General features: G+C 43.4%; 1 long non-coding RNA gene across 1 annotated transcript; it reads left to right on the plus strand.

The window, feature by feature from the left end:
* The first annotated feature begins 20,990 nt into the window (after positions 1-20,990).
* Positions 20,991-25,264, plus strand: LOC127295373 (uncharacterized). Its single transcript, XR_007847743.2, has 3 exons — positions 20,991-22,042; positions 23,454-23,523; positions 23,669-25,264. It is a non-coding gene; the product is annotated as an uncharacterized lncRNA (long non-coding RNA).
* Positions 25,265-27,200: the final 1,936 nt, after the last annotated feature.

Consider the following 27,200-nt stretch of genomic DNA (forward strand, 5'->3'; position numbering starts at 1 on the left):
GGGATGGCCCAATAAGGCTAATCCCCTTTTGGGTTCGGTGGCACCGAAGCGGCCCACCTCACTCTCTCTCACTCGGCCCTCTCACTCACTCGACCTAACCCTAATCTATCTCGCGACGCCCTGGCGATGGCGTCGCCGCCATGGCCGCCGCCTCGCTCCGGCCATCGCCGTGCTTCCCTGACCTTGCCACCTACCTGATCTGGACCGCCGCGAGACGATCTATCGATCTGTCCGTGTGGTTTCCTCGATTGCTTCCTCTCCTGGCGAATCGCCACCTCTCTGGATCTCGTGGAGAATCGCCTTGGGCGACTGGGTGATCTCCGACGAGCTCTCGCCCTCGCCGTCGACGTGTGCGCCTCCGAGACCGACCTGGCGCGGGTGCTGCTTGCAGTACCTGTGCCGTCGTCTCCGTGCCGTGCTGCTGTGGTGGTGTTTGTCGGCGTAACGCCGGCGCCTTCCCTGGCTTTGCAGCTGCTATGGCCGCGCGAGCACTGCCTCGCCATGCCATAGCTTCTGCCACCAGGCGCGTGTAAGTTGCTCTGCTCCTTCTCCTTCTCCTCTCCATACATGTGCGCCTCTCCAAGCTACTTTGCTTCTTCTTCCTTATGCTCTATTGCTTTCTGGTGATCCTGTGATCACACAGAACTCTGCTATGGTTACTTAATCCTCCTATGCTTCCCTTTGCTGCAAGCTCATGGCCAAATCACCAATTTCTGGTACTGGCCAGTGTTGCCTTGCTTGCTGTACATGCTCTGTTTGCTTATCTGTTGCTCCTAGCCTGCTTGAATCTTGCTATGCTCTGTTGTGCTTGCTTATGAGCTTGCTATGCCATGCAATACTTGCTTATGGGCTTGCTTGTGCTTACTGGCATGTTACACTTGCTTGTCTAGGTGTACTGTGGTTCATCAGTGACACTTGTGAGTGCCAGTGGTGCTTGGGAAATGCTTATGTGCTTCCTCTGCAAGCCAATGATCCATTGGATCATTCCTTGCTTGTTGGCTAACCTCTCTGTGTACTTGGCTTGCTATAATTGATCCATTTGATCAATTTAATTATCAGTGATAGCTTACTGGTTAATACTGTGACTGAATGATTCACTTATCTTGTGATGCTGATGCTCAAGCATCACTATGATGTTGCTTTCTTGTGCTGTTGCCCATCTTAGCTATCTAGACTTGCTCTAGTGGCTATGGATTAAACTGTGTTGCTTAACAGTATGCTACTGTCAATGCTTAGCATGGATCTGTGATAAATTCATGCTTGTATTACTTAAATTATGATGAACTGCTTATGCAGTGATGATTGAATTACTTGCTTGTGTCTGAATTTGCTATTCATGATTCTTTTACAAGAAATTAGAGTCTGAATCCATTTCTGGATAGTGATGCTTTGTATTTGGCTTGGCCTTGGGATGGTTCTAAGTGTGTTGTGACCTCAGTAGCCTTGCTACTGACTGGTTGCTCACATGGTTGGTTGGATCTTGTTGGCTACTCATCTTTGCTTGCATATTTGGGGATCATAATAAATATGAATGCCAATATGCTTTTTGTGAAGAGATCTAGGGTTTCCTGATGGTTGCATGCTTAGGATTTTCTGTGTAGTCTTGGTTAGCTGCTAAACCTTGCAATACATCTACTGGTGCTATCTGTGCATGAGATCTTGCTAGTGTGTGCATCTGTGCATGATTTCTAGCTTCTGTGCACAAGATCTGTATCTGGATGATTTCTATCTTAGTAGCTTCTAGGTGACCGGTGATCCTTGGTGAAACCAAGTGATGATCTACCCATATGAGCATCTGCTCATCCCATGCTTATTTCATGTATATGTGATGGATCAGATCCATTGGATCTGTCCAGGTATTTGGTATACCTTGTTCCAGCTCCTAGAAAGAAATGTTTTGTTGATGCAGACTTGGGTTTGTGTCACAGCCCTTCACCTCCAGGTCTTGGATGATCTTCTCAGGTCACCATGATTTCTGGTGGTTGATTGGTTGTGTGTGTTGGTTCTGTTCTTGAGCAAGAACTGGATGAACTATGTTGTGCTACCTTCACCTTACCTTGTGAATCCTTATCTGGTCGACTGGTTACTGTTTCTAGGGTTTGTGTCCCTTTTATATGAACTCTGCTTCTGTTCTTGCATTGACACACAAGCCTGGCTTGCTTTGGTGACTAAGCTGATGCATGGCCTTGTTGTTGCCTGCCCAGCACACATGAGCTGTGTGCTCTCATATGCTGAAACTTGAGCCCCTGGTGGTGCTCAGGTTTGGTCTGCTGCTGCCATTATCTTGTGCTGTCCAGGTTTTGGACAAGCACAAGTGTACTGTGACACTTTCACTGTCCAAACTGAACTTTGTGTTATTGCTACTAACTGTCCAAACTGAACATGGTTACACTTGTATTCTGGTTAGTGTTGGTGTTTTATTTTGCAGGTTTTTGAAGATGAACATGACCAGAAGATATACTTCAAGTCATTTAGTCTAGGTTTTAGTTTAGGAGCAATATTGTAATCTTCATTTTTATTTCTGTTTATTATTCATCAATTCTTGTATCAAGAATATTGTAAAGACTTTGTAATCTGTGTTGTGATATCAATAAAGCTCAAGTTTTTGTTTATGAGCTTTTACTTTATGTAATGTTTATATTCTGAATTAAATATTGTATTTAATATTCCATTGTGAAATTCAAAGTTATTTGAATTCATAAGTTGTGTTTGTATTGGGAATCCATATTTATATTGTTCAATGCTTATTGTTAAATGTATTAACACTTGTCAAATGAAATCAATTCCCCAAATCAACAAGATACAAAAGAGATCATGTCGAAATTTCCCTAACTCACATTGCCTAACCCTAAGTGCAAAATGAGAGAGAACCTCGATCCCTCTTAGGTTTAGTTGCAATAAGGCGCGAAAATTTCCCCCGTTTTGCAATGAAATGCACATCCCATTTCTAAATCTACCCTTCGTTGTTCCTATGTTCTGGGTTATTACAGCCTCTCCCCCTTAACAGAAACTTCGTCCCGAAGTTAAGATTGGTACCTGAACATCTCGGGGTAAGACTTCCTGAGTTCTTCTTCTGTCTCCCAAGTGGCCTCTCGCTCCGGATGATGTTGCCATTGAACTTTGTAGTATTTGATTGCCATGTTTCTTAACTTCTTCCATTGTACTTCTAAGATCTTTTCAGGCCTTTCCACATAGGTTAGATCAGATTGCAATTCTATTTCTTCATATGTGATAGGATCATCCGGTGCCTTCAAACACTTTCTGAGTTGTGAAACATGAAACACATTATGAACTTGACTTAGTTGTGCCGGTAATTCCAACTCAAAAGTTGTTCCTCGATTCTGACTGATTATCTTAAATGGTCCAATATATCGAGGACTTAACTTTCCTTTCACTCCGAACCTCTTAAGTCCTTTCATTGGGCTAACCTTTAAATAAACCATGTCCCCCACTTTCGGTTCCCAATCTCTCCTCTTTAAGTCGGCGTAACTCTTCTGACGACTCTGAGCTATTTTGAGTCTATCCCGGATCACCTCGATGACTTCTTGTCTCTCCTTGATGTAGTCCGGTGTAAATTCCTTGTTCTCTCCGGTTTCATACCAACAAATTGGTGATCTACACTTCCTTCCGTACAATGCTTCGTACGGTGCCATCTGAATGCTACTCTGATAACTATTGTTATATGAGAACTCTGCTAAAGGTAAATGGTCCTCCCATGAGCCTCCAAAGTTCAGAGCACAAGCTCTAAGCATGTCTTCAAGTATCTGATTGGTTCTTTCGGTTTGTCCTCCGGTTTGTGGATGATATGCTGTACTGAAATCCAACTTGGATCCCAAAGATTCTTGTAGTTGTTTCCAGAATGCCGATGTGAAAACTGAACCTCTATCTGAGACTATCTTCTTTGGTACTCCATGCTTACTCACAATTTCCTTCACATAAATATCCACAAACTTTTCTGCAGTATCTTTCGTGTTTACGGCTATGAAATGAGCACTCTTGGTAAGTCTATCCACTATTACCCATATCATATCCTTCTTCTTACTAGTCATTGGTAAACCGGTAACAAAATCCATTCCGATTTCATCCCATTTCCACTCCGGTATCTCAAGTGGTTTGAGTAATCCCGCAGGACTCTGATGCTCTGCCTTCACTCGTTGACATGTATGACATTCCGAGACATATTGTGCTATTTCTCTTTTCATGTTGTTCCACCAGAACATCTCCTTCAAATCCATATACATCTTAGTACTTCCCGGATGTATTGAATAAGGGGTTTCATGTGCTTCCTTTAATATGATTGACTTCACTTCTGGATCATCTGGTACACAGATTCTTTTCTGGAAGTATAATGAATCAAAATCCCCTAGATGGAATTCTGATGGTTTTCCTTCTCCAATCCTCTTGACTTCCTCTTGGATGAACAAATCATCCGCTTGCTTTCGGATAATCTCATATTTCAAGTCTGAGTACATCTCATCCATAATCCTCATGGTTGCTATACTTTCTTTGACATCACCTTGAATAAACAAAATATGAGCATCCTCTAACTCTTTCCGAAGTTCCTTTGGAATCTCCCATTCTGTAGGTTGATTCTCCGTACTCTTCCTACTTAGGGCATCTGCTACTACATTAGCTTTGCCTGGTGTATAGTTGATCTTAAGATCGTAATCCTTAATCAACTCTAACCATCTCTTCTGTCTCATGTTTAATTCCTTCTGGGTGAAGAAATATTTCAAACTTTTGTGATCGGTGTATAACTCACACTTGGATCCATATAGAAATTGTCTCCAACTCTTCAAAGCATACACAACTGCCGCTAACTCTAGATCATGTACTGGGTAGTTGTGTTCATGTGGTTTTAACTGCCTTGATCCATAAGCTATTACCTTCCGATCTTGCATAAGAACACATCCAAGTCCATTCTTGGAAGCATCACAATACACCGTGTAATCCTTTCCAGGTTCAGGAACTGCTAACACTGGTGCTGTGGTTAACTTATCTTTGAGTGTTTGGAAACTGGCTTCACACTCATCTGTCCACACAAATGGAGTATTTTTCTTGAGTAACTTGGTCATTGGTCCTGCAATCTTCGAAAATCCCTCTATGAATCTCCGATAGTAGCCTGCCATACCAAGAAATCCTCGTATCTCTTTAGCATTTTTAGGTGATTTCCATTCCAATACGGACTGAACCTTGCTTGGATTCACCGCTATGCCTTCTTTGGTTATGACATGTCCAAGAAATTCAACACTATCTAACCAAAATTTGCACTTGCTGAACTTCGCATATAGCTGATGTTCCCTCAAAGTTTGCAGAACTATCTTCAAATGCTTGGCATGTTCTTCTTTATCTTTGGAATAGATTAGAATATCATCTATGAACACTATCACAAACTTGTCCAAGTACTTCATGAATATCTTGTTCATCAAATTCATGAAAATTGCTGGTGCATTTGTTAGTCCAAATGGTACAACCAAATATTCATGGTGTCCATACCTTGATACAAACGCTGTTTTTGGTACATCTTCCTTCTTGATCTTGATTTGATGGTATCCTGACCTTAAATCTATCTTCGAGAAGACTCCTGCTCCTTGAACTTGATCAAAAAGGTCTTGGATTCTAGGTAAAGGATACTTGTTCTTGATAGTTACATTGTTCAAATTTCTGTAATCTCCACACATTCTCTTTCCTCCATCTCTTTTATCCACAAAAATAACTGGTGTACCCCATGGTGACACACTTTCTTGAATAAATCCCTTCTGTTCCAGTTCATCTATCTGAGCTTTCAGTTCCACTAACTCCTTTGGTCCCATCTTATATGGTGGTTGTGCTATTGGTGCTGTGCCTGGAATCAGATCGATTGTGAATTCTATCTCTCTATCGGGTGGCATTCCCGGTAGTTCCTTAGGGAATACATCCTTAAACTCATTTACTACAGGAATATCTTCAATTCTCACTTCCTTCAGGCTATTTAGTTCCAATCCGATCTCCAACTCACTGTACTTATCTCCTTGGAACACTATTCGACCTCCGATGGAGTTACGAAGTGATACTGTTTTGTCTCCACAGTTAATCACCGCTCCATTTTCTGTCAACCAATCCATCCCTAGGATGACTGATATGTCCTTCATGGGTATGATGAATAGGTCCGCGAAATACACACAGTCACATATGGTTAGGACTTGTGCTTCTTTCACGTGGGTTACTAAGATCGTTCCCCCCGCGGATAGAACAGTTATAGGGGTTTCTAACTTAGAACATCTAAGCCCGAATTTTTCCACAAACTCCAATGCAAGAAATGATGTGGTTGCTCTAGTATCAAATAATACTTTGCCAGGATGAGTAAGAATGCTTAGCATACCTAAGACTGTTTGATCCGACTCTTCCGCTTGTTCCAAAGATGTGCAATTCAGCTTTCCATAAGGCTTTCCCTTCTTGTTGTTGTAGTTGTAGTTGCGGTTGTTGTTGTTGTTGTTGTTGCGGTTGTTGTTGTTGTTGTTTCCACCTCGTCCTCCAGAGCTCTGTCCGCTCCAAGACGCCTTGTTTGGACACTCCGGCTTGATGTGTCCTTCCTTCCCACAACCATAACAAATGATTCTAGGTTTCTGGACAATCCTTCTGCAAATGACCCTTTAGGCCACAATTGTTGCAGATGATTTGGCTGATTGGATTCTGATTCTGACCTCCCCGGTTGTATTGATTACCAGTAGTAGGTCTGTATCGGGGTTTGAAACTCCGATCAGGTGTTGGTTTACTGATTGGGTACTTCCTTGGCTCTATACGAGCCCTCTTCCTTCTGTCCTCCTGGACTTGCCTGTAGTCATCCTCGAAAGTGATTGCCGAGTCAATCAGTTCCTGGAATTCGGCAGTCCTTGCCAACCTCAGTTGCATTTTCATGTATGGATTCATGCCTTTCATGAACCGCTTCTTCCGCTTCTCCTCTGTATCTACATCCTCAGGTGCATACCTGGATAACCTGTTGAAATCCCAAACATACTGCATGATGGGTGCAGTATTCTGTCTTAGTTCTTCAAACTCCCTCTTCTTCAGCTACACCACACTGTCCGGAACATGAGCATCCCATAACTTCTTCTTGAACTCCTCCCAGGTGAATACCTTATCTGGAGGGTGTACTGCTACAAGGTTCTCCCACCATGACGCTGCTGGTCCTGACAACAGATAAGTGGTGTATCTAATCTTCTCCTCATCGTTGCAACCAACGGTCTTCAACTTCCGTTCCGTATCCATGAGCCAATCTTCAGCATCCATTGGTTCTGGAGCTGATGTAAATGGTAGTGGTCTTGCATTTTGGAAGTCCGATAGTGTTACTCCCTTGCCTTCATTACCCCTATCATTGATGACATGGGTAAAGAAATCTTGCATGTTCTTGCTCTGGTTTTCCTGGTAACGCCTCCTATCTTCCTCCATTGACCTCATATACTGTTGGAAATCTGGGTGCATCATTGGGTGTGGTGGTGGTGGTGCGTTCTCTGCTCTAGCTGCTGCATCTGCCTCCTCTTTTTCTCTTGCTTCCCGCTCTCTGCGAGCCTCTTCGGTTTCTACTAACGCCATTTCCCCCTAGTCCTGTAACAAAGAGCGATTACTCATAATTACACCATGCGAATGTTTTCTGAGCTCAACTCATTGCCCAGAACTAGTCACACAATAAAATCAAGAAGCAAATCCAAAACAAACATTTATTATGTATATACACCGTATAATACATAACACACTCACAAACTTATATTACATGTGGTATATATAAACCACTTATTTGGCTCAAAGCCCAAGCCAACGGGAATTTAAAATACGTTCTATTACAATACCACCTAGATTACTTTATTCTTCCTTGGAACTCTACTCCTCATCGTCTTCATTCGCCTCCGCATACATTCCTGGGGTCCATCCGGTACAGCGACTTGTCTTCCGGACACCGTCCGGAACAAAGGTCCTTCCAGTAGGTATGTAATCTGAATCGGACGAAGTGCCGAGACGGAGATCAGTCATGCCTAAGTAGCTAGACAATGACTCGTATGTATCCCCAGTAGGATACATACCTCCTTCTTCCGTCATCCATGAAGGGTTTCTATTCACCTGCCCCCTCATCTTCTTCTTCTTCTTCTTCTTGACTCCAGAGCTCTCACCTTCTTCGTACTGTGATGGTTTAGTTAATCCCATCTCCAAATCTAAAGAAATGGAATCAGTACCTTTCTCTTCCTGCCCGTAGTGTTGGTTAACCCCACCACTCTCATCTCCTGTATCACATGGAATTGGCTCCTCCTCATCTCCGAAAGGTTCCCCGAAACGCCAACCCGTCGAGTTCTCGATCGGTGACTCCGAGCAGTTTATGTTCCATGAATGGTCTCCCCCATATCCAGTATCATACGATGCTGACACATGTGGATAGTGTGGGACAAAGTTGGGTGTAAGTGGATCTCTCTTGGGCAACTGGTCACTCAAATCTACATAGCTGTCTAGGCTAAAGAACGGTGTAGTATGTTGTGGTTGTGCCCTTAAATCATGCATCCGAGCTTGGACTTTATCAGGGTCCGTGAACTCAGCTAGCATGTGGTCAATCTCTCCTCTCATCTTCATGTGTAAAAGATACATCGTGGTCAATAAAGACTTACAGCTATCCATGTGCTGTGCTGCAGCTTCAGGACTTCTGTGTGCTAACACCAAATGATTAAGAGTGGGATCCTCATCTTCCTCGGCATGAGGTATATGAGAAAACTCTGAACATAGGAGTTCTACTGACTTATGCTGCCTTATCTCAAGGATTGCCTTGAATAGGCCCATGTGGTAGGCTGTGGTGATAGTTTTGGCTTCTCCGTATGGCATTATACAACTCATCAGCAGTTTTTCCGGTAGTTGGACCGATACTCTGCACTTGGCTAGGATTTCCCCATCATAGTAGGTATACTTGATAACAGGTATCCGTGGATCACAATGAAGTTCCTTCAGCATCCCACACAGGAGAGCTGTTATTGGTCCATCATAATCACCGAGCCAACCCTCAACCTTCCTCAAAGTCCTCTTAGGAAACGTGTACGCCATTATGGCTGTATACAAAAGCAGAATATTAGTAGTGATAATGCATCATAATAGCTATAATAAAGAATTATCGCACTAAAATATATGGTTTTGCTATTCTCAAGTGAATAATCACCATACTTCTAGAGAATCCTTTACTATTTCTACTAGACTCCTACAGGTTTCTTCCCTATACTAGGTTTTTCCAACCTAAGGTCGCAACATTTGCTCTGATACCAGCTGCGGTGACCCAGCATACCACTGCATGTTGTAGTATACAAGTCGTTGATATGATCTTTGTGAAGGGACTTCTTCACAAATTGCCATATCCCTCAGAGTGGTACAACAGAAACATTGCAGGTCATAACACTCCATACTTTATTACAAACATTGCCTTAACAAGTTGGTATTCTCACAGGTCCTATGAGAACACCCTAAGATACTACTTAAGTATGATTACAACTTATAACTAAATATTAAGAGAGCTCAACAACTAATTTAGGTAAGTTCTACGTTGCTCGGCTCTATGATGCTAGATATATCACTACTCCTCCACCTCCGTGTCATCTGATCCGTAGACTATCCCATAGTCTACGCCTTCCACTCCGCCGGTAAGATCGGGTTCTTCGTAGACCAGCTCGTAACTTCCTTCTGGTGATCCATCGTTGATAGCCTCCACTTCCGGATCACAGTCTAGCAAGGGTGTCGAAAGAAAGTGAGTACAGAGGTACTCAGCAAGTTCTAAAAGAATAAAAGGTGTTTGATGCACTAGCTATGACCATTGATCAGGAAATCGCAGGTCAATGCATGTTTTGAAAACATTTCTTCAAAAGGTTGCTTTTATTATGAAAACTATGCCCGTCAGTCTTCACAGGTTGACTAGAACTTCGTGGAGTTCCTTTCCTGCCGCGTTCGCAGTTCCCTTCCCGGAACAAGGAGTGACAGCCACAATTTGATACACTCTGCAGAGGTGCGTTACTTTTCCCACAAGAGATCTCACCCTTTTTGCCATCCGCAGGGACTTGCCCCCGTTCACACTTCCTTTGGTGTGAGGCCAGGTATAAAGATCCAAGCCCACACCGCCTTCTCCGCGACTGCAAACCCACCCTTTTGTCCAACCGTACACCTCCAGTAGATTTCCCCCGATAATACGGCTTTACTCATGGTGTACTCCGGACAATCCTTCATAGATCGTAGAGCCATCATCACTAATGGATGGGGATTTAAAAGGCCATCCCAACCTACGGCAGTGCCTCCAACACCCCGCCGGCTCTACCAATCCGGTGGCGTGCAGAAGGGAAAAGATACGACTGGCTTCCCCAGAGCCATTATAGATCTCATGGTCAACGCGATTTGTACGGCGCTAGAATCACTGGACGGCATTGGTGATTAATCCTAGGGTGATATAACCCATTGCAATGGAACCTCCACCATATCAACACATACCATGGTTCCATTGCCAGCCACATAGTCATATTCATAGTTGGAAAGTAACATTTTATTTGTGATGCAGGAATGATAAGTATATAGCTTTGCATTAAAGTAGTAGAAAATAATCAAGTTGACATGAGCAAGGGTGAACTTGCCTGTGGACTGCGAGAAAGTGCAGTTCAATGCAGTTGATGGAACCTGGACCTCGGGTTCTGTAAGAAGCATCATTGTCCGGTAAGGACAATGTTATAAAATCCAAATAATGCAATCATGGATGTATTATTTTATGTTGAATCCCTTTACCCCGTTGAGTTATTACAATTTAGGGTTGCATTTAAGATTTATGTCTTTGACAGTAATTTACAATTGATTTAAAAGTATAAACCATTTTAATTCACACAAAGTACACAATTCAAGATAAAACCATTTACTTGGTAATTCCCTTAATCATTCCAAAAATAATTGAAAATTATAGAGTTACCTCTATAGTTTTTGGAATAAAAAGGAGTATAGTATTTTTCTGGGAAAAATACCCTTTTTCAAAAGAAATGACTTGGAATAATAGAATTTCATTTTGAAATGTTTGAAAATAAGTATTTGAACTTATTTGAGATTTTTCCTTGAATTTTAAATGCAAGGAAATAATAATTTTAAATTCCAAGTTATTATTTAAATTCTTAAAATCATAATTTTAAATTTGTTTCATAAATTCCATTTCATATTTTATTCTTGTTAAGATTTATTTTTCATTCATTAATCCAATTTTTAATGGATTTTTAGAGTTGTATTTAATTTATAAAAATTTGGTAAAGTTCTGGCCTTTTATTAAATGTAAAAAGACCAAAATACCCCCCTGGACCCATATTGGGCCCAGCCCATTTACCTAAACCCAGGGATGGCCCAATAAGGCTAATCCCCTTTTGGGTTCGGTGGCGCCGAAGCGGCCCACCTCACTCTCTCTCACTCGGCCCTCTCACTCACTCGACCTAACCCTAATCTATCTCGCGACGCCCTGGCGATGGCGTCGCCGCCATGGCCGCCGCCTCGCTCCGGCCATCGCCGTGCTTCCCTGACCTTGCCACCTACCTGATCTGGACCGCCGCGAGACGATCTATCGATCTGTCCGCGTGGTTTCCTCGATTGCTTCCTCTCCTGGCGAATCGCCACCTCTCTGGATCTCGTGGAGAATCGCCTTGGGCGACTGGGTGATCTCCGACGAGCTCTCGCCCTCGCCGTCGACGTGTGCGCCTCCGAGACCGACCTGGCGCGGGTGCTGCTTGCAGTACCTGTGCCGTCGTCTCCGTGTCGTGCTGCGGTGGTGGTGTTTGTCGGCGTAACGCCGGCGCCTTCCCTGGCTTTGCAGCTGCTATGGCCGCACGAGCACTGCCTCGCCATGCCATAGCTTCTGCCACCAGGCGCGTGTAAGTTGCTCTGCTCCTTCTCCTTCTCCTCTCCATACCTGTGCGCCTCTCCAAGCTACTGTGCTTCTTCTTCCTTATGCTCTGTTGCTTTCTGGTGATCCTGTGATCACACAGAACTCTGCTATGGTTACTTAATCCTCCTATGCTTCCCTTTGCTGCAAGCTCATGGCCAAATCACCAATTTCTGGTACTGGCCAGTGTTGCCTTGCTTGCTGTACATGCTCTGTTTGCTTATCTGTTGCTCCTAGCCTGCTTGAATCTTGCTATGCTCTGTTGTGCTTGCTTATGAGCTTGCTATGCCATGCAATACTTGCTTATGGGCTTGCTTGTGCTTACTGGCATGTTACACTTGCTTGTCTAGGTGTATTGTGGTTCATCAGTGACACTTGTGAGTGCTAGTGGTGCTTGGGAAATGCTTATGTGCTTCCTCTGCAAGCCAATGATCCATTGGATCATTCCTTGCTTGTTGGCTAACCTCTCTGTGTACTTGGCTTGCTATAATTGATCCATTTGATCAATTTAATTATCAGTGATAGCTTACTGGTTAATACTGTGACTGAATGATTCACTTATCTTGTGATGCTGATGCTCAAGCATCACTATGATGTTGCTTTCTTGTGTTGTTGCCCATCTTAGCTATCTAGACTTGCTCTAGTGGCTATGGATTAAACTGTGTTGCTTAACAGTATGCTACTGTCAATGCTTAGCATGGATCTATGATAAATTCATGCTTGTATTACTTAAATTATGATGAACTGCTTATGCAGTGATGATTGAATTACTTGCTTGTGTCTGAATTTGCTATTCATGATTCTTTTACAAGCAATTAGAGTCTGAATCCATTTCTGGATAGTGATGCTTTGTATTTGGCTTGGCCTTGGGATGGTTCTAAGTGTGCTGTGACCTCAGTAGCCTTGCTACTGACTGGTTGCTCACATGGTTGGTTGGATCTTGTTGGCTACTCATCTTTGCTTGCATATTTGGGGATCATAATAAATATGAATGCCAATATGCTTGCCTGTGAAGAGATCTAGGGTTTCCTGATGGTTGCATGCTTAGGATTTTCTGTGTAGTCTTGGTTAGCTGCTAAACCTTGCAATACATCTACTGGTGCTATCTGTGCATGAGATCTTGCTAGTGTGTGCATATGTGCATGATTTCTAGCTTCTGTGCACAAGATCTGTATCTGGATGATTTCTATCTTAGTAGCTTCTAGACTGACAGTGATCCTTGGTGAAACCAAGTGATGATCTACCCATATGAGCATCTGCTCATCCCATGCTTATTTCATGTATATGTGATGGATCAGATCCATTGGATCTGTCCAGGTATTTGGTATACCTTGTTCCAGCTCCTAGAAAGAAATGTTTTGTTGATGCAGACTTGGGTTTGTGTCACAGCCCTTCACCTCCAGGTCTTGGATGATCTTCTCAGGTCACCATGATTTCTGGTGGTGGATTGGTTGTGTGTGTTGGTTCTGTTCTTGAGCAAGAACTGGATGAACTATGTTGTGCTACCTTCACCTTACCTTGTGAATCCTTATCTGGTCGACTGGTTACTGTTTCTAGGGTTTGTGTCCCTTTTATATGAACTCTGCTTCTGTTCTTGCATTGACACACAAGCCTGGCTTGCTTTGGTGACTAAGCTGATGCATGGCCTTGTTGTTGCCTGCCCAGCACACATGAGCTGTGTGCTCTCATATGCTGAAACTTGAGCCCCTGGTGGTGCTCAGGTTTGGTCTGTTGCTGCCCTTATCTTGTGCTGTCCAGGTTTTGGACAAGCACAAGTGTACTGTGACAGTTTCACTGTCCAAACTGAACTTTGTGTTATTGCTGCTAACTGTCCAAACTGAACATGGTTACACTTGTATTCTGGTTAGTGTTGGTGTTTTATTTTGCAGGTTTTTGAAGATGAACATGACCAGAAGATATACTTCAAGTCATTTAGTCTAGGTTTTAGTTTAGGAGCAATATTGTAATCTTCATTTTTATTTCTGTTTATTATTCATCAATTCTTGTATCAAGAATATTGTAAAGACTTTGTAATCTGTGTTGTGATATCAATAAAGCTCAAGTTTTTGTTTATGAGCTTTTACTTTATGTAATGTTTATATTCTGAATTAAATATTGTATTTAATATTCCATTGTGAAATTCAAAGTTATTTGAATTCATAAGTTGTGTTTGTATTGGGAATCCATATTTATATTGTTCAATGCTTATTGTTAAATGTATTAACACTTGTCAAATGAAATCAATTCCCCAAATCAACAAGATACAAAAGAGATCATGTCGAAATTTCCCTAACTCACATTGCCTAACCCTAAGTGCAAAATGAGAGAGAACCTCGATCCCTCTTAGGTTTAGTTGCAATAAGGCGCGAAAATTTCCCCCGTTTTGCAATGAAATGCACATCCCATTTCTAAATCTACCCTTCGTTGTTCCTATGTTCTGGGTTATTACACACTTCTCCCGATGGGAGTTACTTCGGGTGCTCAACTTGACCATATCCGTCATTCTTTTTAACGTTGTTTCCTGCAGGTTTTCCCAGTGCCCTCATTTGTCGACGACTCTTCGGGTGCTCTTCCTGAAGGTGATCGGATCCAGCGTATGAAGGATCGGATCACTCAGATGGAAAAGGACCTGCGAAATACTTATGCCTTAGCTGCTATTGTCAATAAGAAGAGCGAGATTGCAGCCGAAGTGGAGCGGTACGCTCTTACTGAGCTGCATAAAGCTACCAAGAGTTTGAACTGTAAGTTTCTTGATCCCTGCGTCCTTTTGTCGACAACGCCTTGTCTGATCCTCTATTTATTCCTTTGCTAGTCATAGCTCTGAACCGTGCGGAAGAGAACAAACGGATTCACGAGCGTGTGCACGCTTTAACCTAGCTGTCCTCAGCCGAAGAGATTTTCTGGCGGGAACACTCGAAGGCTTCGGCTGTCGCATTATTTCAGGATCGTGTTCAGCAAGTCCACCATTTCTTCGAGAAGTGCTACAAAGCTATGAGGGTGGTCTGGAAGACGATGTTCCCTTTAAACGCACTTCCTCCTACGCTGCTGACTTTGATGTCTGAGTTCGGAAATGCCAAGAAGATTTGAGACTTGGTGCGAGCTCAAGTTTTCGCAGGGGCAGGTTTGCACTTGCCCTTGTGCTTGCACGTTATCCCTCAGCAAATCTGCTGTCTATTGCCAACGCAACTGGTGACTTGGAAGCACTGTATCCGAAGGTATTATTGCCCGCCAATATAATTGTCGACAGGCTCGAGGAGTGTTCGAAGGTACCTGAAGAAAGAGAAACTCCGCAAGGGTGACTTCAGGAATTAGGTTTATTTTGTAAATAGGTTATTTCGGCTACTTTGTCCGAGTGTTAAGCCGAAACTTTTTATTCGGTAGATACATGTGTATGTACTTTTACCGTGTTGTTGCCGTTGGCAATTTTTAATGGAGCAAATCTTAATTGTCCGTTTAACCATTTTTTCGTATTCGTTGGTCAGCAAACGTTTGAGTGATCAGCTCGTGTTGCAGGTCTTGCTAAACCCGTTGTATGTGCAACTTTGCTTTCAACCGATGTATGTTTCGACAGTCACTCCCGAATTTTTCGGGTGCATTGATTCTGCCGATGAGCCCGTTGTTCTTTGATATTTCCATAAGTAAAATATCGAACGTGGGTTGTATGTATTTCCAAAACTCTTGCTATTTTCGGCACTCGTAGAGGCATCTATAGCAGAAGGAAGGATTAACATCCTTGTTTGCTTTGTATCTTTTAGCACTCGTAGAGGCTTTTCTTTTTGGAGCACGATCTTCTGCCACGTACTATGTTGGATAGTGATGCAGCTTTAGACGTTTTTTGGATTACTGCAATGCTGAACAAAGGATTGAAGCTTTAAGTTCTCATTAATAATGTAAGCACGAGACTAGAGGGCGAAAAAAGGAAGGCCCTGTTTAAAAGAAAGGAGAAATTAAGCGCTAATAAATTGCTTAAGCAAGGAAGGGGTTCTTCTCATCTTCTGGCTTTTTCACCACGTTAGTGGTTGCTGCAGCGTTTTTGATTTCACCAGGGTTCTGGGCAATGGTTGCCAGTGTCTTGCTGTCTTCTATGCCTTTTGTGCCATCAGCTGCCGCACCTTGTGCTACCGAAGCCTTTTCTGCCGAAGCTTCTGCTGCCGAAGCTTTAAGAGCAAGGTCAGCTGGCTTCTTCTTCGTTTCCCTGACATCCTTTTCTTCCTTGATTTCTCGTAACGTCAGCTTGGGCAGGGGGTCGACGATTTCTTGCTGTGACCCGAACTTCGCAGCAATCCTCTGAAAGTCGCGATCACAATTGTCCGAGCGTGAGAAACTTCCATAGACCGTGATGTTTGTTCCGTTGTTCCCAGGCATTTTCAGCTTGAGGTATGCATAGTGCGGCACAGCCATGAACTTGGCATAAGCTGGTCTCCCGAGTATAGCGTGATACTGTGACTCCCAGTTCACTACTTCAAACTCGACCTTCTCCTTCCTGAAATTGTCGGTTTTGCCAAAGACGACATTCAGGTAAACTTTGCCAAGAGAGTAGCCCGGTGCGGTTGGAAGGATCCCGTGGAAGCAGGTGTCTGTTTCTTCCAGCATCCTCATGGTGATCCCATACTTTTGATTGTGTCGGCGAATATCAGGTTTAACCCGCTTCCACCATCCGTGAAGACTTTGCTCATCTTGAACCCCCCGATTTGTGCCTCGACTACTAAGGCCGCGTGTCCTGGTTTTGGTATGGTCATCGGGTGATCTGCTCGACTGAACGTAATGTTCTGAGAGGACCACTCGACGTACTCGGAGATGTTCGCCATGATGCTTTCTGCCAAGTTAATCTCTCGGGTGAGCTTCTTCATCTCTCTTCTCGAGACACCTGTCCTATGGATCATGCTCATCTGCCCCCGTGGAGGTGGAAACGCCTCGTTGGGTTGATGAGGTTGAGCCTGTTGGACTTGATGCTGCGGTGGAGGTGGGGGTGGTGGTGGTAGCTGTTGCTGGCCTGACTGCTGGATGAGTTTGTGCATGTCAAGGAACTGCCGACAGTCCCTGAGCAGGTGACTCGACTTGGTTTTGCCGTCCTTAGAATCGACATACGAGTGCAGGTAGCAAGGGGCATTGATCTGCTCAGCGTAGGGCAGTTCGGGAGTTCTCTGCTGTCGTGGTTTATAATTGCCGCGGTTCCCAGAGTTGTTCTGATTACCGTCCTGCCGATCGTCTCTTCTATCGTCATATCGATCATCCTGCCGATCAGAGTACCCTGCGGCTACCAGGTTGTTGTCGTCATAGTTGCGGTTCTTCCTTCTTTTGTGACGATCTCTTCGGCCGCCCGAGTCGTGCTTCGGCTGGTCATCGTCTTCGTCGTCACCGCGTTGTCGTGGCCTTCGCACGTTGTCCTCGCCATCAGCCCAACTGTTGGCGATTTCCATTAACTTGGTTATGGTTTTTGGCTTTTTGCGTCCGAGTTCCTCTATGTAACTTTCACGCCGGATGCCATCGCTAAAAGCGTCGATTGCTCTGTCGACAGATACATCTTCGGCAGCGTTTAGGAGTTTGGTGAATCTTCCGATGTATGAGCGCATCGACTCTTTCTGCTTTTGTTGGCAGTTTCGTAACTCTTCAATTCCGACGGGTCTCTTGTATGTTGCTTGGAAATTGGCAACGAAGGCGTCTACTAGGTCGTCCCATGATTTAATGGAACCCTTCGGCAGCCCCCTTAGCCAGGCTCGCGCTGAATCCTTTAGGTAAAGCTGCAAGCACTGCATTGCTGCTATCTGGTTCCCCTTGTGTAGAATCACAGTCTGCAGGTAGTCGTCTATCCAAGATCTTGGTTCCTGCTGCCCATCGTATTTGGCAGCGTCGGTAGGAGTGGGCTTGAACTTTTTGGGCGGCATCGTCTCGCGGATCTTGTAACTTAAACAGTCGGCTCCCCTGAGTTCGCCGTCGTACTCCTGATCCTCATCTGAAGAATCGCTATCATTGTCCTTCCTAGCGGTGCATCGCCGCCTTGCTTTATCGATCCTGCTCTGGGTGATTTCATCCCGAGCATCTCTCACATGATGTTTTGAACCGCTAGCCTGCACCGTGGTCTTTCCCTTCTGCGGAACTAGATTATTTCCCAATATCGCAAGACTTTCCAGGGCGCCTCGATGAGCTTGAGCCATGGATCCTTCAGGGCGCTGGTTGATGAGGTACGCAGCGAGGTTGGCTGTTGCTCCTGCAACGGTTTTCGGCCGTGGCATGCCTGCGGTGTCCGTAGTTATAAAGGACTTGGTCAGGTTTGACGTGATTTCCCTAGCGTCATCTTCCGAAAGCCTGGATAGCCTCGACCGGTGTTTGCCTGCCCCCTGAGTATTTCAAGAGGCACTCCCTTGCGAGCCCCTTCGTCGTTCGCTGGATCGATCTGCTGCAGATAGGCGTCTTTCGAGGGTGGCTTGCTCTTTCGACAGGTGCTCCCGGTTTTTCTGTAGTATAGAGCGATAAGCATTGAGGGTTCCAACCGAGGTTCCTGCAGGGAGCGGTGTGTTGTTGAGTACTGCTGCCCTGGCTGCTGCCCACTCCTCGTCCGCGATGGTATAGTCGCTGTCGTGGTTGTTGGCGCTGTTTTCGAAACTTGCCCGTCTACTGGAACGAGGAGTATGGTCTCCGTCTCCTCTGTGCCTTGTGTTTCCCGTGTTATTGGCGACATAAACCTGATGGTGCGCCGTTCTTCGGGTGGTTCCTTGGACGATGTTGTCGATATTGTCCTCTCCCGATGAATACTGGGCATTGCAGATGAATGGCGTGTCGCTCGATCCCAGCCCGTGCCTGGTGTCGCAGTTCAAGCAGTAGTACGAAGTTAACTCCGAAGATGAGGGATCGTCGGATCCTACCGACATGGAAGACGCGGAACGGGGAGTCGAGGGCACGGGTGAATTTGTCGAGTCTGTCAGACCAGCCGAAAGGTCGAGTGATGATGACGCGCTTGGACTCGTCGATCTGGAGGTGGGTGATTCCAGCAGTCGAAGGATTCCTTCCACGTTGACGTTGTAGTGGACGCTGCTGAAGGTCATCTCCGTGTTTCCTTGTAGATCTGAGAAGGTTGAGCGGGAGGAATCGCTGTGCGGGGTGAACTCATAGGAGCCGAACCGAATCGGGCTTCCCAGGTTTGGCGATGACGGTGTCGATGAAGTTGCTGATGAAGTTGCCGGTGAAGTCACCGGTGTCATGATTGGATCTGCCGATGACCGATCTTGTGCCGACAGGGTTCCCACAGACGGCGCCAATTGTCGAGGGTGCTCCTCGGCAATGCCCTCCGATAGGGGCTTAGGGTTGATGGAATCCTGCAAGCTGACACGAGACATCGGTTCACTGACAAGCGGGGAGAGCGATTTACCCAGGTTCGGGGCCCTCGATGAGGTAAAACCCTTACGTCCTGCCTGTCTGTTTGATTATGATGATAATGGATTACAATGGGGTGCCGAATAGTTCGGCTGTGATCTCGTCGAGATAGCTAAGTACTAGGGTTACCTAGCTCTAAGCTTTTGTTGGCTCAGATTGCTAAGATTGATTGTGTCCCTCGACAGCCCCTCTCCTGGCCTTTATATAGGAGGCCAGGTCTCAAGAGATCTAGTCGAGTACGACTATGTTTACAGTAAATCTATCTCTAGACTTTCCTTGTTTGGATCCTTCCGCGCCTTGTACTTCAAGGAATCTTCCGTGGCACCGCCTTAGTGGCCCATCTTGCCGTCGAGTGCCTTCATGGGCCTCCAACTAGGAAATACAGGATAGGGCAACATTGGTTACCCGAAGGGTAATGCCCACGTCAGCGGCGGAAAAGGAAGAGGGGAAATCTTGCTCGAACAAGTTGGGGCCGATCATAAATGAGAGAATTGAGCAAGATTTTAGGGGACTCTCAAATTTTTAGGCCCCTTAAGTCTTTAGGAGTTCGAATAGGTGCAGTATAGAGGACTAAACAAAAAAAATTGCTCCTCTGAAGCTTTTTGCTCTTTTGGTTAGAGATGCCCCTATGTGACGAGAGTGTAACAATGTGGTGTCTATATCAGAACATTTGAAAGAGGTTCAAAGTTGACCTCTCATCCAATAAATGCAGTCAATCACTTTGCAAACATTGTACTTGACCTAACCTAGAAGAAACTGGCACCCACAGACATGGTCTAGAAACTCATGCAGTGGTAACAGAACAAGTTACAAACGGGTGCGGCGAGGATGCCATGTCTCTAAAAATCGACTGAAGTTTTGGACATGGCACACAAGTGGCGCACAAAAGAATATGTTATCATTATCAACAAAATCATATAAGGAGAAGAAAAGTCCTTTCAAGTGGGTTGCCACATTAATGACGGTGGCATGCGGGAAAATGTGTTTGTGGGTAGATAGCCGGCATTAAGTTGGGTCGAACTGTCGTCTCACTCACTAACTAGCTAGCGACCTAGCCGTAATGGGTGGGCCCGCTATCGGAATGCTCTTTGTCAGAACTAGTAAGCATGCACCTGCAACGCACGTCCTATATGGTGTCATAAAACATAGACTGTCAAACACATTTTGCTTGTAGTGTGTTATATGCCAAGACACTTAAATGTATCTAATGTCTAACAATGGGTGCCCGTGTGAAACACACCATCACATAAATGTATTATAACCGATTACAAATATATTCAAAAGTAAAAAAAAAACTATATAACATTTATTCCTGCAACACATAATGTAAATATTATGTTTATTTCTTGGAGGTCCATCTATGTATGCGATCTAAGATGGTTTGTTGCATGGCTGGGATATTGTTTAGAGCCTCATTCTCTGCATACTTCAAAATATGAACCAAAAATCGTCTACTCGGTCGAATATCATCCTACATATGCATTATACAATATTATATAAAAAATTCATGTGCATCGTTTATACAAATAAGCATGGTGTAAATACTTACTCTGGGTATTGGAAAATGGAACATTCCATCGTACCATGAGTGCACAAAATTAAAAACCATATAACCAGACAGCTGCATATACAGTGTTACATTATGTGTTGCATTAATAAATTAAGATTATAATGAATTTCTAATATTCATACCCATGTGAGTTGGTCGGAAGAGTAGGAACTTTTCTCACCATAGTATCTCTCCCAGCCTCATCTCCTTCCCCTCACTCCTCAATCCTCACTGCTCTCCATGTTTCTGGTCGCCGCGTCGACCAAGAGATCGACTCCTACTGCCTCAACCTCTCGCGTCCGTACTGCTGCTTCCCCGGCCCCGGCCCTCCTCCCTGCGACACACCGGATCCAGCTCTCCCCATCCCGCCTCCTATCTGCCGATGGCTCCACTTCGACCTCCAGCGATGCTGACCCACGACCGACGGGAGCACGACCACCTCCGGCCGGAACCCCTGCCCCACGCCTCCGCTCAAGCCTGCCCTCCAGGGACTCCATCCAGGCGGGTCCATTCTCTCTGCTTTTATTTCCTTTTTCTTGCAATGAGAGGATTTTTTGATTCAGCTTAAGCAAAGATTCAAGAATCAAGATATGATGTGTGCTTATTCTGTAGACATAATGGTTGTTTTGCTATCTACTGTGATGCATGATCCATGGGACAGAATGGCATGAAATTTTAAGGTTTTATTGAACAAATATTGATCCATCCCATGTATTTGAATGCATCAGGTACAATTATCTTTTGGTATCATTCATTTTCACCCTTCTAAATTTTGTAGCATGCTATCTGTATGAAGCTTCATGGTACAAAATTGCATGGTTTAGTGTCAAGTAATGTGCATCAATACTACTAAAAAGAAGCTAAAGGTTACAACATCACGTCCATCTGCTTAACTACTGAAAAAAATAACTTGTGTATTCACTCAATATGACATCTAAAAAGAATAACACGATAAAACTTATTTTTGAGTTTGCTCGAGTTTCGTTATTACCTTTTGTCTCCAAGCATTCTACCATGTAAAATCAAGAGCTTTGAGCCAAAATGAAAGGAAACAATAGACACGAAATTTCACTTGCATATATGAATTACCAGGCAAGCAAGGATGACTATTGGGTGGATCAAATAATTCTGGATCTGCTACCAGTGTATCAGTTTGAATATCATCCATTGTGGCAGCCTGAATATCTTCATCATTGTTCACGATACATGTTCCACAGCTTTGATTGGTACAGTCTCCTTTCTAGAAGCAGTAGTAGTAATTCTTAATAAAGCAAAACTGAAAGTACAAACTGCGAATATGAACATGTACATAATATCTTAATCAATATACCATTGTTTAGGTAGTACGTTCTCTTATTCTGACGGAGAGTCTCCACTTGTTCGGGACTCGTAGAGCAGTATCGAGCCCTGTGACATTTTTTCCGCTTCAGGAAAATTCATCTGCGTAGAACCTGCTTTTTCAGGAGAATGGTGGGCTGACAACATGCAAAATATATATGTAAGAATTTATGATCTCATAAAATATTATAGATAGAATAAAATTAACAGAAATTCGGAAGAAGTGTTTATCAGGATTGCCCATAACATCTAGGAAACTTGTAAGCAAATTTCGTCCATACATAGGAGACCGAACCCTATGGTTATTGTCTATTTAGAAACGTCCATAGGATCGTGAACCATATGGTCATTGGCTATTTCAGAAACATTCATAGGAGACTGAACCATATGGTTACTGCCTTTTTGTGACACATCCATAGGAATCTGGCACAATTGGTTACTGCACTTTTGAGACACATCCATAGGAATCCGACCCAATTGGTTACTGCACTTTTGAGACACACTCATAGTAGGAGACGGAAACATTTGGTTACTTCATTGTTGAGACATATTCATAGGAGTCTGAAACAACCGGGTATCGGTTATTTGAGACACTTGTATAGAAGCTGAGCTGATTGGCTGCAGACATTTGTAAACCGAGGTTTGGATTTGGAAGAATTCAAATGAAAACCTTCAGCAACATATGCTTCCATAATAGTCTTCCGTTTATGATAGTACTCTTGAGATATGCTTCTGCCTTTTTGACGCTCATATTTGCGTATCGTTCTCTGGCATGCTTATTTGATTGCTCTTGAAGGCTTGACTTACAATTATTAATGGCAATTGGAGTAGCTAAAGAATGCAGGCCTTGATTGGAGCAAAACAGAAGAAAGATTTAGTATAGGATATTTTAAGGAATTGACAATTTTAAAAATCAGTTATGTTACCTTCATCACACAGTTAGATGGTGTTGGCTGATTGTTGACAACACGCGAATTATTTAGACCATCTATGAACGCAAACATATGAAAGATCAAGTAGTAAGCATATTCATAGGAAAGCTGTTTAAAATTAAGGTTTTCGTATTTACCTTGTGTTGAATCAGAGCGGCGGATGAGTACGTTTGTAATATCGCCTAAAGCAAGCCGAACCATTACTCCTAACACAATATTTCCATGGAAAATGTTACATAATTTCCTAGAGAAATGTACATAAAACCTCTGACAAATATATTTTGTTGTAACTACTATTGTTTATGCTACAGAAGTATACAACATCATTCGTAGGAGAAGTAGTTCTTACTCACTACTACATTTGCAGGAGAAGTATACATCATTTGACAGGAGTATGATATAGGCTGGTGTGGACTGGAAATGGTACTGTTGGTAAGGTATGGTAGTCTATCTCACAGCAATGCAGCATGACGTTTATGTTTTTTTGCATATCATATTGGAGAGATTTTGTATATCATGTCTAACTTTTCATGAACTCGAAAACACATTTGGATTTGATACCATATATGTTGTTTATTCCAGAATCTACAAAATTGCAAGCCGCATATTCAACAAAAACAGTGGATCAGCAAATACCTTTAGTTAAAGTGGACAACTGTGATTTTGTATTGGTATTAACCTGTTGAAAACCGGCACACCCAAGATTGGTATCTCCTTTTTGGACATGATCGCTCTCATCTGGATTCGCTGCGCGCAGTTTCTTTCTGGATGTGCGTGGAGTTCCTTGCTGAGTGGAGTTCCTTGCTGGGTGTGCCATCGTGGTATGGGCGTCCTGAGGATGTACGGCTTGTCGCAGCAAGGAGACGTCAAAGTGTGGAGGTTGGCGTGGTTGACGATCTCCGACTGAGAGACTGGGTGTGCCGCCGCGGTCTGGGCGTCGTGATGATCTGCGGCAGGGAGGCGTGGAGGGTTGGGTGATGATCTGCGGCAGGGAGGCGTGGAGGTGTGGAGGCTCGGCTGACTATCTACGTTAGGGAGGCGTGGAGTTGTGGAGGTTGTGATGAGGATCTGCGGAAGTTACGGGGTGGGAGGCATCGTAGGCGGGGAACAAAAATTAGCGGGTGAGAGATGAGAGATTAATCGTACCTGGTGGGGAGAACAAATCAATCTGGATTGTTAGATCCAAATGGATGGATGGTTGAGATCTAGTTTTCCAACGGCACTTCGTGCCTTTATAAGTAGTACAGATGCGGCAAGGAGGCGTGGAGGTGTGGAGGCTCGGCTGACTATCTACGTTAGGGAGGCGTGGAGTTGTGGAGGTTGTGATGAGGATCTGCGGAAGTTACGGGGTGGGAGGCATCGTAGGCGGGGAACAAAAATTAGCGGGTGAGAGATGAGAGATTAGTCGTACGTGGTGGGGAGAACAAATCAATCTGGATTGTTAGATCCAGATGGATGGATGGCTGAGATCTAGTTTTCCAACGGCACTTTGTATCTTTATAAGTAGTAGAGATAGAGACGAGAAAGCCCATCTCAAGCAAATTTGTGTTCAGACTTTCCTTTTGACAGCTCAAACCTCTTTATTGATTATCGATAATTGTTATATATCAGCAATTGACAGATGAATAAGGGACATGATGGATCATCAAACCTTTGAGATTGGCTTTGATCTTTCGCCAAACGAGGGCAATTGTATATTTGTATTAGCTTCCCTAGATTCATAAGTGAACTGGATTTCCACACACACTCTGTCGCTAGATCAGAGACGCTTGTCCATCGCCACAACAAGAGCGACGAGGTGCCTGTCCATCGCGAAAATGAGTAAAGCGGTGGGCCGGTCCCGCGATCGAGGGGCACACAACCGAGAAACAGCCAAGCCGCTACAACTCAGGAACGGCATGTATCAAAGACGATGGTTGCGTGCGTACACGCAGTCTTGGCATTGCGGCTCAAAAAGTTATGGGAGAACTTTCGTCGGTATCTACAGGTCTATGGTTCGTTATGTATCTTTGACTGCCTTCACAAGAGTACAAGATTGTGTTTTGGAAGAAGAAAGAAATTGAAGACCTCGAAGATTTGTTACTATCTTTTAGACTTTATTTTGTAATCGTTGGAGTCAGTTCATGTATCTCTACCATGTACTATTTGTTACTATGAATATATGTGGTATTGATTGTCAAAAAAAAAAAGACGAAGGACGTAAAAGCGCCGAAAGAAATACTGCGTACGAAACGTAGTCTTTCAAGGACCAGATTTACTTTTTGTTTGTGTAATAATGTGTCATCGTCTAGCTGACATACCACGAATCTTCGCTAGACGAGTATCTGGATGGCATCTTGGCCAGCACAGCGCTCGTGTTCGGTGACAATGCCTCGTCGTTTCTCATCAGCTACTGGACAAGGCAAGACAAGCTAATCGCCGCTAGCCGTCCGTGCATGCGTCAATCGACACAAACAAAACAACTACGCATTCAGATCTCGCTTTCCGCATCAATAATGCACATCTGAAGAACACACGGGTCTTTTTGGAACGCAAGACTTCTGCACATGGATCCGTGTAGTTAAATTTGTAGGGCCCGCTGCCCTTTTGGATTTTGGAACACATGAATTCTAAACACACAGGAAAGTGTGAATACGTTTCTGTCTTCCTCTCTCCGAGTCATTGACAGTTACTATCTGACCGAAGTTAAGTTAGGCTATGTACAAGTACAATGGTAGAGATTGACCACACATTTTCTCTTAGCAGTTCACGCGTCATTAGATGATACTAAATATACAGTTCATTGCCTTTTTATTGTCATCTCTAGCAACTAATAAAAATTAATAATTAAACTAAAGTAGGTAATTGTGTTGATAAAGGAAGACACATGCTACAATATAGAAATAGCTTTCTCCTATTTTTTAATGGATCATCCCTTAGCTAAGGGAAGATAATCTTCTTTTTCTTTATTCTCTCTACTCCAACTAAATAAAAATCTAACATGGTGATTGTAGGAAAGGCTAGCGTTATTGCAATTTTGCTTTTTGAGTTTTAAGTGGTTTGCAACTGACAAAATATTGTCCATGCAGTGCAAAAACAGTGTTAAAGTAGTAGCCCTGTGAGTTGCAAGTAAATTGCAAGTGAGTTATTCGAGTTGCAAGTAAAAAAAAAAATATTCAGCACTATCCCATATGAGTTGCAAGTAGATTGCAACCGAGTATTTTAAGTTGAAAGTGAGTCGCAAGTAACACAAATTATTCACACGGTGAAAAGTAGTTCACGTCCTCCATCCGTCATCAAATAAGTGTATGCTAGAACATGTCGTGAGTCAAATTTCATTAACTTTAACCATCTTCCTAGAAAAATGTAGTAGCATTTATGACACTAAATTAATAACGTTAGATTCATATTAACGTGTACTCCTTCTGTCCTTAAATAAATGAACATTTAGCCTCAAACTTTATCCATAAAAAGTGTACTTCTATGTTTCCAATGTACTTTAAAGTAGCAAAAAAAAAATCTCTCATCGCATGGAAATCAAACCCAATGATATTCAGCATATGTTATCTTCATTTTCTATATGCGATTAGTATATTAGAGGTGATATAACTAAAGATGAGAGAGATATTGGTTTGTATCTTTCCAATGCAATTGTCTGCTCACTTGATAAGCTCTCTTGAAAACCATGCACGCCCACTTATCTGTGAACGGAGGGAGTAGTTTGATAATATAGCAATTTGATTTAACATATATTGCTATTTTTTTGGAAAAATACTCAAACTTGAAAAGTATTTGATTTCTAAAAGAGGAAAATGTACACTTATTTGCGGACATAGCTAACTTTTCTTGCTTACATAGTGAATGCCATGATGATGTTACTAGACCAAGAACTACGGTCGAGCGAGCGAGAGGTGGACAAACAGAACAATGGCGGGATCTCTTCTATCAAAGGATTTCTATGTAACTATTGAGAACTTGGTATTTATGATTGCACGTGAGTAATACACGTAAAGTATTCTCTCCGCTCACTATTATAATAATTTTTTGCTTAAAAAATGTATATATCTAAACACATTTTTTCAATGCATATGTGTAATCATTTCGGTCCGTCTCTAGCCCACACTAAAATATTAAA

The sequence above is a fragment of the Lolium perenne genome, chromosome 4 (genome assembly GCF_019359855.2).
Source record: "Lolium perenne isolate Kyuss_39 chromosome 4, Kyuss_2.0, whole genome shotgun sequence".
NCBI lineage: Eukaryota > Viridiplantae > Streptophyta > Magnoliopsida > Poales > Poaceae > Lolium > Lolium perenne.